The 19,754-nt window shown below is 32.4% G+C and overlaps 1 protein-coding gene across 4 annotated transcripts in view; it reads right to left on the bottom strand.

The window, feature by feature from the left end:
- Window positions 1-19,754, bottom strand: part of LOC148280764 (uncharacterized) — a 291,962-nt gene that overhangs the window by 122,362 nt on the left and 149,846 nt on the right. Inside the window, exon 1 of one of the 4 annotated variants that reach the window (XM_088227850.1) lies at window positions 10,020-10,118. The exons of the other annotated variants lie outside the window; for them this stretch is intronic. The gene's annotated coding sequence lies outside the window, so the exon portion shown is untranslated. Of the gene's footprint in view, window positions 1-10,019; window positions 10,119-19,754 lie in introns of those variants that run through there. 4 annotated transcript variants of the gene reach the window in all.

Raw genomic sequence — 19,754 nt, 5'->3', positions numbered from 1 at the left:
CCTGCAATACCGACAAATTACATCGGTACGTAAAATAAAAAGTTTTCAATTAAACATTCCTCGAGTGAATTAGATTTGTAACTAATTATCTGTACACGTGAAAATGGCGAAACGGGCAAGATAAATATTTTTAAAACACGTGGAATATTATGATAGGGAAATATCACATAATACGAATACCGATAATAATATATGGAACGGAGTTAGAATAGTTGATTATATTTTCAAAATCAATGTGGAAATGTTTTCATACATAAAAGTAAAAAATACGTTGCAAGAAAAACGCGACGTGTTTGGCCTTGGTTATTGTGACGTCAAGATTCGTGATCATTATTATTATTATTATTATGGATAACTTATATAGCGCCATTTTCGTAAAAAAAATACCTCAAGGGCGCTTTACATGGTGATTCTATTGTTAAGTTAATTTAATTGAAGCTTTTAAATTTGTAATTTAATTAAAATAATTTATTTTGTTGTCACGTGCTACGGATTTATTCAAATGATTTAGAGAACAAGTGGGTTTTAAGTTTTTTCCGAAACATCGCTTCACTTTCACAGCCTCGCACCTCTGCTGGGAGAGCATTCCATGCCATAGGGCCTGCGACCGCTAATGCGCGTTCACCAAATTTAGTGCGCTGTTTGCGTAGAGGTATAATAACTTTTCCTCTCGCCGTAGACGTAGCTGATCTAAGCGTGAGACGAGATATATTTATTGTAAAAAAAAAAACTTTTTTATACCATCATTCTCTGGCAGAACAAATTCACACCGCTATTTTTTTCATATACGGAGTTTAAAAAAAAACAAGAAAATACATCATTCTTTTTTTAAGCTATAAATAACATAATACATAATTAAAAAATAAAAAAGTCGATAAGTCTACTACATCTATCTTCAGGGATGAAAGGGTTCAATCAATGTGTGGTTGTTGATTGACAGTTAATAGGGGTTGCAAAATGATCGCATCACTTTAGAGGAATCGTTTGATCAATTTATCCTAATACATTTATCGTGATATTTTTTATTTAACTTTTTGTACATAATGTTAATTGTACATTGGCGGGCTTATTGCCAAATGGTAAGTTCTTCCAACCAACCGCGAAAATAAAAGTTTCATTTTTGTAATTCAAGTCGCAAAACATATTCAATAGAAAATAAAAAAGCTCAAGATATGGCTCTTTACACATAATACAATGATACCTTCTAAGTGTTTTAAATATTATCTTTTGTGGTTATTTTCGTAATAAATTCAAAGAAAAAGAAGCTATTATCTGAATTAAATAAACCCACCAACGGCTGGCATTTTCAGTAAATATAATAACTATTATTAGAATAAGATTTTGGTCTGAATAAAAAGTTGTCTTTTCTATATTTGAATTTTTGTATGAAATTCTCAAGGGTGCAAATTCATTCTATTATTATTCTGGCTATATTATTACAAGACTATTATTAAAATGGCCGGTAACAATAAAATATAAAAGCTTTTGGGTGTAAGTACATTTCAAAGTCTTAGTTATTAAGCGGAGCTATGAACCTGCAAATGAGTGGGTATTTCATTCACATTTGGTTTATTTATTTAGTATGAACTATTTTATTATTATTTATTTATTTTATTTATTTATTTATTTATTTATTTATTAGTTTATACATACAATGTTACAAAATGGCACAAAAAACACTCTGGCAAAATTCTGCTATTACTAGGAGTAGGCTCAGTATATGAAGGGTCGGCAAGCCAGAAATATTAATACGCCTAATGTTGCAATCGGTTCCTATATGGGCAAATGCCTGTTCTAAGAAACCGATTTGTTGCGGCAAATATGGTTTACGAATATTTTTCCTATAAATAAAAAAACTATATTGAAGAAATAAAAAAAAAACAGTTATAGCCCAAAAGAGAAGAAAAGAAAAAAAAATTAAGTTTACATTAAATGTAAAAATACAATTAAATACACAAAAATAAAGCATACATACTTCGTACATACATATACACATACATACATATATACACACATATACATACATATACATATATATACACACATTCATACACGATATATATGCACATGCGAAAATACAATAAATTTATATATGATTCAGTGGGATAGCATAATATTTAGATTACTATCTTCAATAAATTCTCCGATTATTCTTATTATTATTATTATTACGGATATTTTATGAAGCACAATTTTCATAATACAATACCTCAAGGACACTTCACAATTATATAGATATTAATTTGATTTTAACTTAAAATGTATAATTTAAATTAAATAATTAGTTTTGTTATCACATCCTACGGAATTATTCAAATGGTTTAGATGGGTGGGTTTTAAGTTACTTTTGATCTCACAGCTTCGCATCTCTGCTGGTAGACCATTCGAATGGCAAAGGGCCTACGACCGCAAATGCGTTTTCATCGAATTTAGTGCGCTGGTTGCGTGCACTTATAATGACTTTTACTATCGCCGTAGATGCAGCTGGTCATAGTGCCCTAAGATATTCCGGAGTAGAATTTTGCAGTGCTTTCTACACTTATATTATAATATATACTCTTAGATTAAACATAAGCAAACAGAGTTTGTATTCGACCCTCTGCGGAAAATTCAACCGGTGCAATTTCCCTTTCTTTGTATTTTACTGTAAATAAAAATACAACTAATGAACAAATAACAATTCTTTTTTCATCCTCAAGCGGACATATTATGTATTTGGTTTCGCTACATTTTAAAAAATATATGTAGTAAATAAATACAATTTAAATTTTAAAATTATTATTTACTAAAAAACGTATTTTTTTTTATTATTAAAAAAAAATATACATAAAAATAAAAATTTTACACGTATAAACTTATTTGTATTTATATAATATGTATTATCTATCTATCTTTACTAACTTTGTACACTTTGTGGGAAACTGTTATTTATTCTGAGTTTAAACACAATATATATTTGTTTTCTATAAATATGTACGTAAAACTTTTGGTTTCCCAAATAAAATAAAATAATTAAAAATAAATTCACAAATTAAACGCTCGTCGATTAAAATGGGCATATAATGAGGAACTTCAGCCCTACGGGATATTAGAGCATTAAATTGCATTAATTGAACAAAATTTCTTGAAAACGTACAAAAAAAATTATAAAAACCAACGATACGAGAGCTTTAAAAAATATCCGGTTTACTTACCGTCAACGGACCAATCGGCAGAACTTACCGAGAATAAGCGGAAGAGAACCTCTGACGTCACATGCGAAGTAATTTTAAAATTACAAAACTTAACTAAATTATGGCGTTGATAATACAATTTAAAAAAATATTTGGCTTAGCTATATTTTATAGTATATTCACAGATAAAAACATTTTAAAAAACCACTGAACTTCGTTAGGACCGACGCGCGACATTGGCAATACGTTTTTACACTTGCAGAGCAATTTCAGTGCTATGTTACTCATTTTTACCTACGTCCTAACAATGAATGTTTTCGAACAACCATTTTGGTTAGTACCTATACGTGCATTGAATGAATCAATGCCATTGGACTAAAATAATATATTGAAAAAATAGTGCTCCAAACGTATTGTAAAATAAATGCTGTGTTTTTTGAAGGAGTCTTTCTTTCAGGTATGCGATTCTCACAATGGCATTATTTTGGGTCATGTTTACAACATCTTCAGAGTTGTTATGAGTTATGATGCACTATTGAAGTGTATAATAATAATTAGTAATGGACTTGTAAACTTTCCTCGACCTTGTACGTAAAGCAGCCAAATGTTTAACAATGACACACCGCGTGTTTATTGACTCCTAATAGGAATTTCTATAACAATAATAGTTATAAATTTTATTACAGTAAGCCAATTCTACCATATAAAACCAAAACATATTTATTATTAGAATATTATTTAATTTATTAAGCCTTTAGAATATTATTTTGGTTACAATCATGATGACAATGTTTTGGATTGAGTTCTTGTAATACTATTTATAAACTGATAATCTATACAGGTCTAGGGTTTTGACTATTATAATAAATCCCTAGCATGTAATTATAAGATTGATCATTCCAAGGGGTCAGGTGTAGTTCAAAGGCGCGAAAAGTAGACATTTAAAGATTTTTTGAAACCGTTAAATAGTGTCTTCAACACAAAATACCAAGTCAAGTAATTATCACGAAAATATCAAATAAAAATATTTATTATGGATTAAGCTCGATTGTTGACCCCTCTCTTACAAATAGCGCCTCAAGGCGACCATCATTACTTCTTGGTGGTTTATCTTAGATTTTAGAATCATTGAAACAAAAAAATTGTTTAATAACAATATTTTGAGTTTGTCCAAATTTTTGTAGACAAGGACTGGATTCAACTCCCTGGGGAGCTGTTTATATTAACATATTACAACAGAGATGAAGAAATATGGGCAGAATGGTGAATGTTACACAGTGTGTAAAGTGGCCACTTTAACCAGCCATTCACAGGTCATAAGCCCTGTAGATGCCTAGACTTCTATATTACCTTATCTTAAATGTTCTTCATCTATGTTGTATTTGTTTAATAGTTTAAGCTACTGCTTAGTGAAAATATTTTTTAAATTTAGCAAAATGGCTTCTCTGTTGTGAATGTTTAGAAAAAAAAAAGCTCGTTAATTATGCTTATGTTTTGGTTAAAAAAAATTTAACTTAACATTACTTAAACTATTAAAACTTGTTTCATTGATTTTAGATAAATTACTAAGAAGTACATAATGGAGTTCATAATGGAGTTCTGGTACCAACCCTAATGTATGGAAGCGAAGCATGGAGTTGGAAAAAAGGGGACGAAAGTAGACTGAATGCTGTTGAAATGCGATCCCTCAGGCGAATGTGCGGAAAAACAATGTATGATAGGTGCCCTAATGTCGAAATTAGAGCAGAATGCAAGGCTGAGTTAAGCATTATCGACAAAATTAAGAAAGGTCTTTTGCGATGGTTCGGTCATGTGGAGCGAATGAATGATGAAAGAACGGCTAAAAAGATTTATGATGCGAATGTGTCTGGTTGTAGAAGTCGAGGAAGGCCGAGAAAGACATGGCATGATCAAGTACAACAAATTCTTGAAAGTGGTCATGTAAAAAATTGGAATAATCGACGTGCGTGCATGAGAAGATGTATGAATGTGAAGGAAGCAAAGGAAGTGTGCCAGGACAGAGTGGTGTGGCGTTCTATCCTCTCTGCCTACCCCTCTGGGGAAATGGCGTGATGGTTAGTTAGTTAGTTAGTTACTAAGAAGTACTGATGGTCACTGTGAGGAACTATTCGAGTAACGGATATAAACGAAAAGAGAGATTATGGTGTTTTAAATAGATTTTATTCGGTGATAAAAATGACACAATCGAACTTGTGATACTCGTGCACATCAAATGACACTGTATATATGTATCATCATCCCCTAATTCGTAAACCTGGATCCACAAATGAAAAAAATAAAATATTCAGGCGTTTTCTGATAGGACTTCAAATAATGTATATTTGCGGAGTAAAACTTGTATATTTGTACAGTGTTACATTATTTTTAAAAAATATATCTAAAAAAAACTTCGATGCTATTAGCTGTTTTTATTTTCCCATAAAGAAAACTCAGTTTGAGCCTTGCTAGTTTTACAAGTTAGACCGACGATATTGCATGTAATTCAGTGTCTCATTTCAATTGGATATTTGTGTACTTCCTCGGGTAGGTACAAGTATTATCACACTGTGGGTCATAAGGGTCATTACTATACCGTTTTACGTACATAGTTGTATAATTGTAGCTCCTACGCACAATCGGACGCACATTACATTCTTATCTCGGATATACTTGCATTCTAATGACTCGGAACAATAAACAAATAATTACAGAATTTCAGTACCTTTTGTAAATATAAATAATTCTTTAGTATGTGATTAAGTGCACCCGATTCATAAGACTGTCGTAATAAATACATTACTTTTTATAAATAAAACATCAGCGCAATAAATAATAATAATGATACCGTGGTAGAGTCACGCGCTCGGGTCGGGGGGTCCTACCTAATACAACCTAATAAGACTTGTTTGATTTTCTATCTACGACAAAGAGAAAATTAGAAGGACGCACATTTTAAAAGTACATTAGAACTCCGTTTATCCGAATTCCTGTCATCCTGATTGTCAAATATCCAAATTGTTATTAAGAAATAAAATTTAAAAAAATATTAGCTTTCTTATAATTTACCCAAATATTTCAATTTAGGTAACCATTTTCGATGAGTTGTAAATAATTAACTATTAGAAAATGGAAATCAAGTTGGGGTAGAGTGGGGTTCAAACCTCGGACCTCTGATCCGTGAGTCCGCAACACTAGCCACTGGACCACAACCCGATTTTCCACGATCGGCCACAAGACGTTTTTATATTAATTTAATTGTGCAATTAACTTTGCCGGTCGTGTTTAAGTAAGTTTGTAATGTGATTCCAATTCGCTGAGTTATTACAAAAGTAATAAAATCTGGAACTCATGAATCCCGATAATTGGAGTTTTACTGTATCACTATTTTTTTTATTTAATTTTTTTTAAATTTAATTTTACAATACGCCCAAGGGGCATTTACAAAAAATATACAGGTAAGTACAAACATAGTGCGTAAAAATTTAAAAGATAAACAATGCTTTTTTGTATACATTCAGTACAATAAGAAACAATAAGAAGCATACTGCCATGCAAAATAAAAAGTGAAACTTTACATAGTAAAAAAGGGGAAAAAAAAATAAATGGATATAATAAAAGTAATTGAATTAAAAAGGAAATTTTAAATAACTTGTAAAGAATTCAAACAAAAAATAAATACATTTTCATGTACTATATATAAATAAATGTCATACAACCGATTTCTCATATGAGCGTATTGGAGAAGTGAACTACCTGACTGTTCTATCCTGTTCTACCGACTGTTCTGGTTTGTTCTGCTAAAAAGTTTTATTTAACTTTTAAGTCAAATTATAATCAATTATCATAGAATGACTTTGTAGGGCGCCCTTGCGGTATCATATTATGTATAACGAAAATGGCACTACTAAATTTTTCCAAAATAATAATACAAAATAAGAACCAGTACAGCAGTTCACAGTCACAAACGTCGTACAAATCCACACGACATGGTAACATAAAATCAGGGTGGAATAATTTCTAACCTAAATTTGTTGCAACAGAGATGGAAAACATTGATGAGAAGGGAATATGGAAGTCTAGGCATTTACAAGGCTTATGACCTGCTCTCCGTTGCAAGAAATTTAGATCTAAATAACTCCCTAGGGAGGAAATCCAGTCTGTAAACATTCGGACATATTCAAAACATTGTTTATTTTTAACCACCTTATACTATTTTTTACCGACCGGTTACGAAGCTACACAAGCTGCCTTATCAAGGTATAATTAAGTGATGAATATTATCCCATTTTATTTAAACAGCGTCTATTAAATGTTAATATCTAAACATACAGAGATAATAAGCCAAGTCTTTATTGTGTAGGTGTTTGTTTTTTTTTAAGTTAGTGATGTGGGGGGGGGGGGAGTTTAATATTTACCACTAAAACTAATTAGTCGGCCCCGTGGTGTAATGGCCAGCGCATTTGCCTACCATGCAAAAGGTTTTGGGTTCCATTCCCGACATGTTTGATATAAAGTATTTATTTAAAATATTATTTTTACACTAGAATATTTCATAGTCCCTGGACTGGTACCTGAAGCGTAAGACTGATCATCTTATCTTCAAGTAACAAAAATGATCAAGATAAGCTGGGATCGGTGCACCAATGAAATGCCATACGCACCATTAGGCGCGGAAATAGAATAATGATGACTAAAACTAGACAGGAGTTGACATAATATTATTCGTCCACCAGGACACAGGCAGTAGATAGGTATTATCAGACTTATTTTTGGAATTCTTAAGTTCAGTCATATCACTCCACTACTTCAGAAATTACAATGGCTACGTTTTCCACAGAGGGTGGGATAGAAACTTTGTTAGCTCATGTTCAAGTCACTGCACAACTCTGATCCGGAATATCTAAGGAAACTATGCATTCCGGATGAACTAGCTGACAGACGTCCCACGCTTAGATCAGCTAAATCTACGATGATATGAAAAGTTATTATTCTTCTACGCAACTAGCACACTAAATTCGGAAAACGCGCTTTTGCGGTCGCAGGCCCCGTGGCGTACGAAGCTCTCCCAGTAGAAGTGCGAAACGGCGAGAATGAAGTGACGTTTCGGAAAAAACTTAAAACCCGCTGGTTTTCAAAATCATTTGAATAAATCTGTGGACGATAATTTTTTTTCTTCTTAAATTGTAAATTTCACGATAAAATTAAATTAATATTCATAGAATAGGGAAATATCACGTAGGTACTACGAAAACCGATAAAAATATTTTAAATGGATTTAGAATAATTAATTGTATTTTCAAACTCAATATTGATATTGCGGAGAAATGTTTTCATGCATTAAAGTAAAAAAGAAATTTAATAAAAATACGCTGCAAGAAAAACGCGACGTGTTTGGGCCTTGGTTATTGTGACGTGGCAATAAATTTAAACATCCCATCAGAATACGAACCCAGGGGAATTAGTTTTGCTTAGAGCTGTCACCCGTGTACTTCAAAAAATACGTCGCTAGAAAAACGCAACATGTTTGGCCTTGACAGTTCTGACGTCAAGATTTGTGACAAAGTTCTTAACAAATTAGAAGGGTCAGGAACAAATAAACACGAATCGTGACGTATTAGGGGCGTGGCCAATGGATTAACCGTTTTTGCGGGAATTCAAAATTACAAATAAAATAAAAAAAACATGTTAAACTAAAAATTAGCAAAAAAATTTTTTACTGGACAGTATTTTATAGACCTTCTTTAAAAATATTAAAAAAATAAACCTGATATTTCCCTTTTACTTTGTAAAGCGACCCTGGGGTATTCATGTTATATTACGAAAATGGCGATACATATTATGCATAATAATAATAACCAAACAAATAAACCATAACGCAGTTTCCCCGTAGGGATAGGCAGAGACGACAGAACGGCATATACTCTGTCCTTGCATACAGACATACATCTTCTCATGCACGCACGCCGATTATTCCTATTCTTGAGATGTCATCTTTAAGTATGTGTTGGATTCGGTCGTGCCGTGTCTTTCTCGGTCTTCTCGTTTTCTGCATCCATCAACATTCGCATCGCAGATTCTTTTAACCGTGCTTTCCCATCAATCTTTTCTTTTTATTCTTTTCTTTTTTTTCTTACTATTATTTATGTATTTATATCTGTGTGGATTTAAGTATGAATATGTATTATTTTATGTATATTTTTTAGACACCATAATATATATCAAATCATGTAAATGAATGCCTTGACACGGGTTGTGCCCAGTGAGGTTATCATATTTAAAAAAAGGGTTATGTAAAACGTGAAATATTTTTTTTTTAAAAAATAATAAATCTGAGTGAATTGATAATAACCATATTTAAAACATTAAAAAAATATTTGAAAAAACGTTGCATCTTAGGTAAATAAATACGTGTTGAGTGCAAAATATATTGAAATTTTAAATGATACCACAACAAAATGTGTATGTCGAAAGGGGGGAATAATATTATCATTATGGTTTGAATCACGGATGCTTATCAGGCGTTCACCATAGATGGCACTATTTACAAATAAATATAATGATAACATGTTTTTTTTTTAATACAAATTAAAACTCAAAATATACATTGAAATTTAAATATAATTATGATTTAAGTGCCACTAGAGAAAAAAAAACAATAATTTTTAAAATGATTACGAATAAGGATATAAGCAGTAATGAAATACTTAGTAAAATCACCGGATGCGGTAGGCCAAGTACACGTGCGTTGGACAAATGTTGAAGCAGTACGAGCAATTCAAAAGGAACGAGTAAAAAAGAAATCCGTATAAAGGTTTTAGTTTTGTTTTTGTGTCGTTGAAAACATACCTTATTACTCCGTGTTGTTTTGCTATTCACACATCTACCGTAACTCCGGATCGGACATGACAGCTAGCGTTTACATGCCAGTAGTAAAAACGTTTTTAAACATAAAACACGATAAAAACCGTTATGGGATTAAGAAAAACACAAAAAAACAACACAGCGACACTTTATTCACTTGTAAACCACTTTATTGTGATTTCACACCATTTTTCCGACAATTTGACACCAGATAACCTCACTATTCTCGGCGCCTGTTGCCATTTTGTCGTGTTTACACTCAAAACTCGGCGAAACAAACTAAACGTAGGTGTTTCAAATCGTCGAGTGTGTAAATCTGTGGATCCTTCACTCTCAGCTTTGTGCCGTGCGTCGTCGGGCCATGAATCACGGGCCGAAATGGTTAGCATTACATTATTAATATGGAAGCAGTGCGAAATTACACGATACTATGCGATGCGATACGATACGATAAGCGACGCGCCGCACGGCCGACCACTGAACTTAAACTAAAGCAAAACGGACAGATTATCGTTTCATGAATCAAGGAAAAGGAGTCGACAGTCAGCTGTTCTTTTCTAAGACTCTCCTAATTGGTCACCAACGAGTGACGTCACTGACTTTGTTTAAATAAATCGATTTATTTTCAAACATGGATGGATGGCTGATGGTACAATAATATATTAGGCATATTATATTTTTTAAATAAATTGTTACAAATACTTACCAAAACAAAGCAATAAAAAATTTACAGAGTATTTATTTATTACATTAAAACACACGCGTGGCGCTAAAATAATAACTTTTAAAACGAAAATTGCTTTAACTTATGTAGGTAGTAAGATACAGGCGTTCGAGTGTTTAATAAGCCTGTGTCAATGTGTTAGTGCCTGTCGGTCGTTTGTGTTAGTAGGTATACTAGAACGATTTATTACGAAAACGTATTGTTACGCACACAGAGAGAGCAGAGTTATCATCGTCATAATCATACCCTTTCTGCACCTTATGGTGCATAGGGCAATGCATTGGTACACCAATCGCAGTGTATCTTGATCATTTTTGTTACATGAAGGTGAGATGATCTGTCAGAAATTTTCTAGTGTGAAAACTCATTTTTAAATTAATATTTTCATGTCAAACATGTAGGACATCGAACCCGAATGGAATGGTAGGCAAGCGCGCTGAGAGTTATTTAAGATTTTAATGGACTGTTCTCGTATATTGGAATTATATTTATTTTAACGAAAACATTCACCATATCGACGCTGGAAAGGAAAAAGTTACCAAGCGAAATTACCAACTTTACAGAAGAACCAGTTAAAGATTTATTTATTTTACAGAAACAAACAGTCGACAATGATATAATAACATAAAAAGAAATAAGGTTTAAGGACAGACCAGCGAAGTTTCTAAATAAAAATCATACAAATTAAATTGTGGTACAACAAAAGGGTGTGTTTATGTTTATTTGTATGACAGTAAGTGTAAAGATGAGTTTGTGTGTATGTGGGAGTAAGTTTTCAGATGTGTGCAGGTGTGAGCATCATTAAATAGCAAGTGGGATCGTATCGCTGCCAGAAAGAAAGAGTCTTAATTTATTTTTAAATAAATTAAGGGGCGTGTTAAATATATCAATAGATAAAAAAAGGCATTATACTTAGAGCAAGAACGATACAGGAAGGAGTGTTGTGCATAGTTAGTGCTACAGACTGGCACGTGGAATAAATACTTATTTCTTGTCACGCGAAAAGGGACATTAAGATTAATTTTGGAGAGTAGGTTTTTATTTTAATTAAGAAAGAAATTCCATGCACACGTATTATTTTGGCGTGATATCACACATAATTAAAATTAAAATACAAGATAATTTATTTTTAAAAAAGCTTTCATTGATTCTTACGTGTTACTACAATATGTCGCTTGGTAACTTTTTCCTTTCTAGCGTCGATATATTTTATTTTAAATTTGAACACACCACTGCCATTAGTGCCGTGCCAGTGGAAAGAAAACATTCATAACATTAGAATTTAGATGGTTCTCCGGGCGGATGTGTGTGAAATAGAACGAGAACCCTGGACAAGTGTATTCGATTCGATGGCCATTCTCAGGTAAATGCCTTTTGGTCTAGAAGGGCCATTGTCAGATGTCATATTTTTCTTGCCGCCATTTTGTAGAGGGTCGATGTCAATTAAAAAAACTTGTATATTCAATGATTACACACATACATGTGTTGTAGTGTTTTTTTTTATCAATATCTGTTACCAAAGACGTCAAACAGCTCATTATAATGCCTCAAAATGGGTAAATAATTACTCTACTGTAATATTACGATTTACGGCATTGGCCCTTATGGATCCAAGCCACAGAATTATTGAATTGACTCGCCTACAGGCTGTATTAAATGCCGCAGCGAGACTTATTTTCGGAATCTCTAAGTTCAGTCATATCACTCCACTACTTCGGGAACTACACTGGCTACGTTTTCCACAGAGGGTCGAATACAAACTCTGTTGGCTTATGTATAAGTCACTGCACAACTCTGCTCCGGAATATCTAAGAGAACTATGCATTCCAGATGAACTAGCTGACAGGCGTCTCACGCTTAGATCAGCTACGTCTACGGCAAGAGGAAAAGTTATTATACCTCTACGCAAACAGCGCACTAAATTTAGTGAACGCGCATTTGCGGTCGCAGGCCCTATGGCATGGAATGCTCTCCCAGCAGAGGTGCGAGGCTGTGAAATTGAAGTGATGTTTCGGAAAAAAACTTAAAACCCACTTGTTCTCTAAATCATTTGAATAAATCCATAGCATGTGACAAAAAAATGAATTGTTTTAATTAAATTACAAATTTAAAGGCTTCAATTAAATTTATTTAACAATAGAATCACTATGTAAAGCGCCCTTGAGGTATTATATTACAAAAATGGCGCTATATAAGTTATCCACAATTATTATGTAACTTTTTTATTGCAAGCAAATAAGTTTTGTTACTGTTTTAAGTAAATTGAACTGAAAATACATTTTCGTTTTATTGTTATTTTTGGTACATAGGTAAAGTCGTCGCCAGATAAGAATGCCTACGCTGACACATATTTTACACAGCGGTCTCTATGTCAGCGAAGTCATTCTTATCTAGCGACGACTTAACATTAGGTACATATTGTTTTATTTTTATTTGTAAGGGTAAAAAAAAAATCACGTATTGACACAACACACAGAATGAATCATTAGCATTATTTAAATTATTTTGTGAATTTTTCCAATGTACCTACCTTAAAAAATAAATATAAGACATAATGGTTGTTATTTCCCAGATTCTAACCATTCCATAGATAAAAATATCTTATCTTTGGGAGATTATTTCGATACATTATAATAATATGCATGCGGTAGAATGTAATGATATAACCTCAGTTCATACACAATAATATGAAAAATTACCTGAACACGGGATAACGGTACAGGGTATACGGCATTACACCAATACAAGGAGACAGGGTATTATTATGTGTTCCTATGGTAGATAATATATTTATCGTCACAGAGCTTAGCGTTAAAAGAGGACCACTTGCTTCCTAGAACACGTTATCTTTTGTTCCCTTTGAGAGCGGCAAATCGGAATTGAAACTAAGTAGGCAAACATCTGTATCTGGTAAACGACTTAAATAACATGGTACCTAGTGCTTAGGGCCATATTCACCACAAAAAGTTATGTTTAAAAATGGTTAAAGTCGGTAATAATTGTAGACTGTAGAAGTACGAATCGCAAACATTATTAGGCAGAATGGTGAACGTTACACGATTTGTATAGTGATCACTGTAATTTAGACGTCCACTTTCTCTAATAATAATTTCTTTATCTTGTTTGAGAGATATCAAGATATTTATATTGTTGTTTATTTTTGTGTAAAAAAATGTAGGTATAACAACTCATGTGTCGGTGTACATGTATAGAGATAAAATTCCAGTGATGGTTAACAAAAAATATATATTATTTAATACAACAAAGATACACACTTAAAAAACATACAATTTGTAAATATTTATAATATGCATATTATCTTCAATTACAGAATAACACAAAATGGACAGAATTAGACTGTGTAATATGTAAAACCATATTGTTTTTGTATTATTTCATAATTTTGTATGTTTAAATGTATTTATGCTTATGTTTATGGAAGTCATTTGTGCGGTGTTCATTGATACCAATTACATAAGTGTTTTTGGGCATATTCAGAATACTGTTGAACAATTGCTGCTGTTAAGACTTGGTCTTAGGGTATATACGTGGGTAGTGCATTAGGTGCATATTTTGGTTTATATATGGAGCTGCTACTCAAAGAGGTTATACGGGGCAGAGAAAAGGGTTTTCTTCTTCTATAAGGATATAAGAACTTTAAAATTTGTTGTTTGGAATCCTCGATATACAATATCACCACTAGATAGGATACAAAATAGATTCCCGAAACTTCTGGATTGCAAATCCAAAACTTATTTTGAATCGTACGAAGACTCTTCTTCCTTTCGTAGTTAAACTTCCCTTACTAAACGTGAAATGAAACATTTATCAGAGTGTAATTAATTTATGTATCTTTTAATATGTTTATGTTATTATCATAAATCAATTTCTAATTTGTCAACTATGTATATTATAACAATCTCTCTCTTCCTTTTTTTACTCCTCCACATTTTTTCATCATCCCAACTTTCTTACAGTGCTCTTCTTTTCTTTTCTTATTTAATATTGTATGTTTTTTTATTGTGTATTTTCTATCATAATATTTGTGAAAAACTTTAACTGGTACTATTTTTACATTGTATTATATAAAATTTGATGTTTTTTCAAATAAAAATACATAATAATAAAAGGATATCGCAAACACTTTGACGAAAGCGCTCGTTTGACAAATAAAACAAAATAATAAAACTAAAACAAAGAATTTCATTAATATTTTCATTGAAACCATTGATAATGGAGTTTTATCAAGATATATCTACAAAAAAACATCAATAAATGTCAAAATAGTTTTTCGGGGTATTTTAAAGCAAGTTATTTCTATTTCTAGCAACAAAGGTACATATTTAGATTTTTCGTTGTAAAAGTGCATAAGATCGCGTAGCAACAAATACAAATATTGTTATTTATAGTGTAAGAAATGCCTATATTTCATACGATAAATCACTACAGAAACAAACAATCCCCCCCCCCGATTAGTTTAAATATCATTATTAAATCATGTTTTTTTATTGTGTTCTTATAACATAAAATCTCATTGTTTTGATGAAGTAATAACTAAGCAATAAGTTAAAAAGCTGTCAGAAAACCTGTTATACTGTTTTTACCTGAGGTTTTTACTGAAGCATATTTTTTTAATGTCTGGTTATGTTTTTTGCATAATTGATTTGTAGTAATTAGTCATGTTAGTAGATATATGCATAAAACATGCATAAGTGACGATTTCACAAAAACAGAGACGCCCTTTCCTTTACATCAGCGTTTTTCGACCTGTTTGAATACACGACCCTTTAACGAGTAAAAAAAAATCTGGCGACCCCCAAGAAAATATTTTTTTATACTACTCGAACGCCGGTGATTTTAACGACGCCGTATCCAATTTTCATTCTATTAGGACCATATTATTTTGAATCGAGAAATCAAAGCGGGCAAAGCGGAGCGTTAGCAGCAAATCTATAAGATTCATACAGCATGCTTAAAATGAAGTTAAATTAGCATAAGATTAACGTCTTGGAAACTATGTAACCATTTGCCACATCCTACCCAAGTGAACTAACGTTCTCTTCAATGGTGAATATAATAACTTACCAAGAGAAATACATGACTCCATTTCAAAAATAATTATATTATTTTCGTCTTAAAACCGGCACGAGTATTCGACAAATTGTTTAAAAAAGACCAAGTACGACCTTCTCTCAATTTTTTTTGATGTTTACTTTTATGTAAAACCTAACACTCTTGCCTTTTACTATTGCCTTGCTTGTGACCGCGACCCCCCAAGCAAGGCTTTGTGACACATCTGAGGGTCGCGAATCACAGATTGAAAAACACTGCTCTACATCCTTATGCTGAGCTTGAAATAAATCAAAAATCAATTTTTTGACATAATTTCAGCATAAAAGCGTAATATTTCATCGTTTAATATTATCGTGTCGATCGATTTAACTGATAAATTTGTTATAAAACCCTTACAATATACAAAACATAAACATGTATTGGTTTGTTAGAATTTCTTCCACAGAGATCTCAATAGGCGCAAGCGCGGACTTACGCAGTTCCTTATATCCTAATGGGACGGAGCGCGGTGAATTATACTTCAGTTCGCGCATAACTGCGCAGACGAAAGGTTGTGCGTGGGTTGGTCGCAATTTTTTAGAAGTTATTAAATAATGAACATCGAACCCATCTATGATTAACAACAAACTAATTTTAAAATATTTGTTGTAATTAATAAAAAGTTTAGTTAACTTACAGCTGATTTTATTATGTATACAAAATAGGTACTGATTGTTTAGAAGTAAATCTTTTAGGGAAGTATTGGTTCCATCCAATCTATGGACGGACCGTGCATAGTAACCATCTAATTTCCTTTGTACGTAGGTATATTTAGGTACTCAAAACAAAAAAAAAAACATATTGTATAGCCTCTAAAATAGAAAATTACGTCTTACTCGTTTTGTGTTTAAAGTCACAAACAGGCATAATTTATTGTTTGCCAGCGAACAACAACAAAAAATTTACCACCTTAAGGCCGTTTTCACACAAAGCAAAAATTCACCCGGCCCGATAAAATAACATAGAGTGGATTGACTTTTATTTTAAAAATTATTTCAATTATTATTTGGCAGGTGAACGCACGAACCAGTACACCACGAAGCCGACTAATCTCTACTCAATTCACTATAGCAATATTTTCACCCGCGAGTGAAAACTAAAAGATTAAAACGAAAAACGAATTAATAAATAAGTTTCCACCCACCCTAATTTTACCGTACCGGGTAGATTGGAACGATACGTAAGAAATGGGCCTTACTAACAATTTGTGGGTATAATGTGCATACAAAGAAGTGACTACCATTGATATCTCGATGAGCGATATTAGTATTATTTTAGTGATGTGATGACGATCAGATTCGATGATTGGATAACCAAGCAATTATTACTAGTTGTTTAAAATATTTTCAAAATGCAACCGTAGGTTTTTTCAAAATGCGATCAAAAACCAAAGCATATTTTAAATATTTAACTTTATTTATGTTTAATTAATATTGATGGCTTTTATAGATATTTATTATAGAGCTCCTAGTTAATCATTTTGAAATAAAGTATGAATCAAACTTCTTAGTTAATTTTACTCATTTCTTCATTGATCAACGAGCGTCTCCACATCTTGAGCTGGGCGGCATCTTTATCACTGGTGAATTGCTCTGGTTTTCAAGAGTGGTAAATTGTTCTGGTCTTGAAGACGCCTATTTAGGCGAAAGCTCTTCTACTACAGAAATTAGTCAAACTTAACCAAAAATTTGAATTGATACATTGGATCAAAATCAGTACCTTAATGTATTGCAAATTGCATATTTAATTATAATATAATATTATATTACGAAAATAATAATATTATAAACAAATAGCTAGGTATTTCTTCCTTAAGATTAATTTACTTGACAATATTTGGAGTTTGTACAAATGCCTGTGGACACATATTGGATTCACCCCCTAGATTAACATTTACATTACGAATGCTGAACTGACATAAAAACGAGTATGAAAATTGAAAAGTATTTTCAGGCTTTGCCTTCACAAAACTTCATAAAAATCAGCAGATGAAAGAATGAGGAAGTTGAGCCTTACGGGAAATCGGATATAAAAATGTATTCTTACGCGCGGTAAAAAATAGAGCATTAAATTGTACGGCGAAGTTTCTTGAAAATGTATGAAAATAATAATAAAAATGAATTACTTTGCATGACGTCACTAGTTCTTCTGAATCAACCAATGATAAGATAGTTGAGCTAGATTTCCGGTTTACGGTAAGTCAACTGACGAATCAGAAGAACTCATCGAGAAGAAGGGGAAGAGAACTTCGAAGAGGCGTCACGCGCGAAGCAATTTCAAAAATACAAAGTTAAAAAAAAAACATAGTATTGATAATACAATACATATTTTTTTTTTGCTTAGTTTAATAGTCTATTTACAAATATATTTTTTTAAACCGTGGAGAAAAAATGTGGAGATTTTAACATAGGCGGAATGGCGAATGTTACACAGTGTGTAAAGTGGTCACTTAAATCAGCTCATAAGCCTGCCTAGACATAAATATTTAATTCTCCATCTATGTTGTTATCTTTGTTAATATTTATTATTATTGTTTAAGGTTAATATTAAAATGCATAATAATAAGTTAATATTATTTTTTGACGGCACCATAACTTACTTCTAACACCATAGAAACTTCCCCCTGTATTAAGTGGTGACTGGTGACACTGGTGACACTGGTGACATGTTTCACAATTCAAAAGTAATCATTGCATTTTTTCATAGAACTCAATACAAAACACGTATAAATAAAAACGAGTAAAGAACAAGCCTAAAAAAAATAGGTATGATTATGAATAATTTATTATTATTATGAGTTGGTCATAAAACGATTATTTATTTCCATCCATAGGTCTATTTCGATAATAATATAAACGAAGTAATATATGACGAAGCGTTTCTGCGCATGAACATCTGCGCGGAAAGCAAAAATAGAAACCACAATAGTTATTATTGTTTGTCTCGCTCTTATTCGGTAATACAAGTTTGCCTTGAAAACTTCACTGCAAATTGGCAATAAATAAACACAGTTTAACTTGTAACCACACAGAGCTAACCGATACTCGGTCGGTAAATTCATTAATTGTAGATATTCAGAGTAAAATTAAGCATCTAAAAATCAGAGGGATGATTATTCAAATATGCTGGATAAAAGGACATGCTGGTATCGTAGGAAATGAGAGAGCAGATGAACGAGCAAGAGCCGCAACTTGTAAAAGCACGGCACCTTTCTTCTCAGAATTTCCCCTTAGCTTTGCTAAACGCTGCATAAAACAAAATACGCAGCAGCGTTGGGAGGATCATTACCGCGCTTCTTCTACAGGTAAAATCACTAAAATGTTTTCCCCAATGCTGGCTGATGCAGAAAACTTCCGTCGTCAATACCAAACTACTTCCGAAACGACCCAAATTTTTGTCGGACACGGAGCTATGAGAAGTTACCTATACAGGCTTAAATTAAGGAATGATGACTATTGTCCATGCGATGATATTTCTTCACAGAGTATCGAACATCTGTTATTTCAGTGCCCAATTTTCAGTTTACAACGCCATAATCTTGAAGCAGAATGCAAGAAAGATGGAATATCCGTAACAGATATCCACACTGTCGTTAAAAGTAGTTATCACGCGCCATTGTTAATGATGATTGGACTCATAAAGGTAATAAACCAAAATCAGTGATCGAATATCCCATTTCCAAGACAAACAAAACGATTTTTTCTGAGTACCTCAGCCTTGTACATGACTCGTAAGGCTACTAAATTCAGGGGTCCAAATTATATGTATATATATATATATACAGGGTGTTCTTTAAACTTAAACCCTGTCACATCCGAAACCACGATAATCAGTATAGGCAAGAAGACATATTAGCATATTTAAAACAATATTTATAACGCAGA

The sequence above is a fragment of the Micrasema longulum genome, unplaced genomic scaffold (genome assembly GCF_059751315.1).
Source record: "Micrasema longulum isolate JH-2025_06_02 unplaced genomic scaffold, ASM5975131v1 h1tg000545l, whole genome shotgun sequence".
Taxonomy (NCBI): Eukaryota; Metazoa; Arthropoda; class Insecta; order Trichoptera; family Brachycentridae; genus Micrasema; species Micrasema longulum.
The sequence above is the reverse complement of the archived record's forward strand: the minus strand, read 5'-3'. Positions and strand labels throughout refer to the sequence as shown.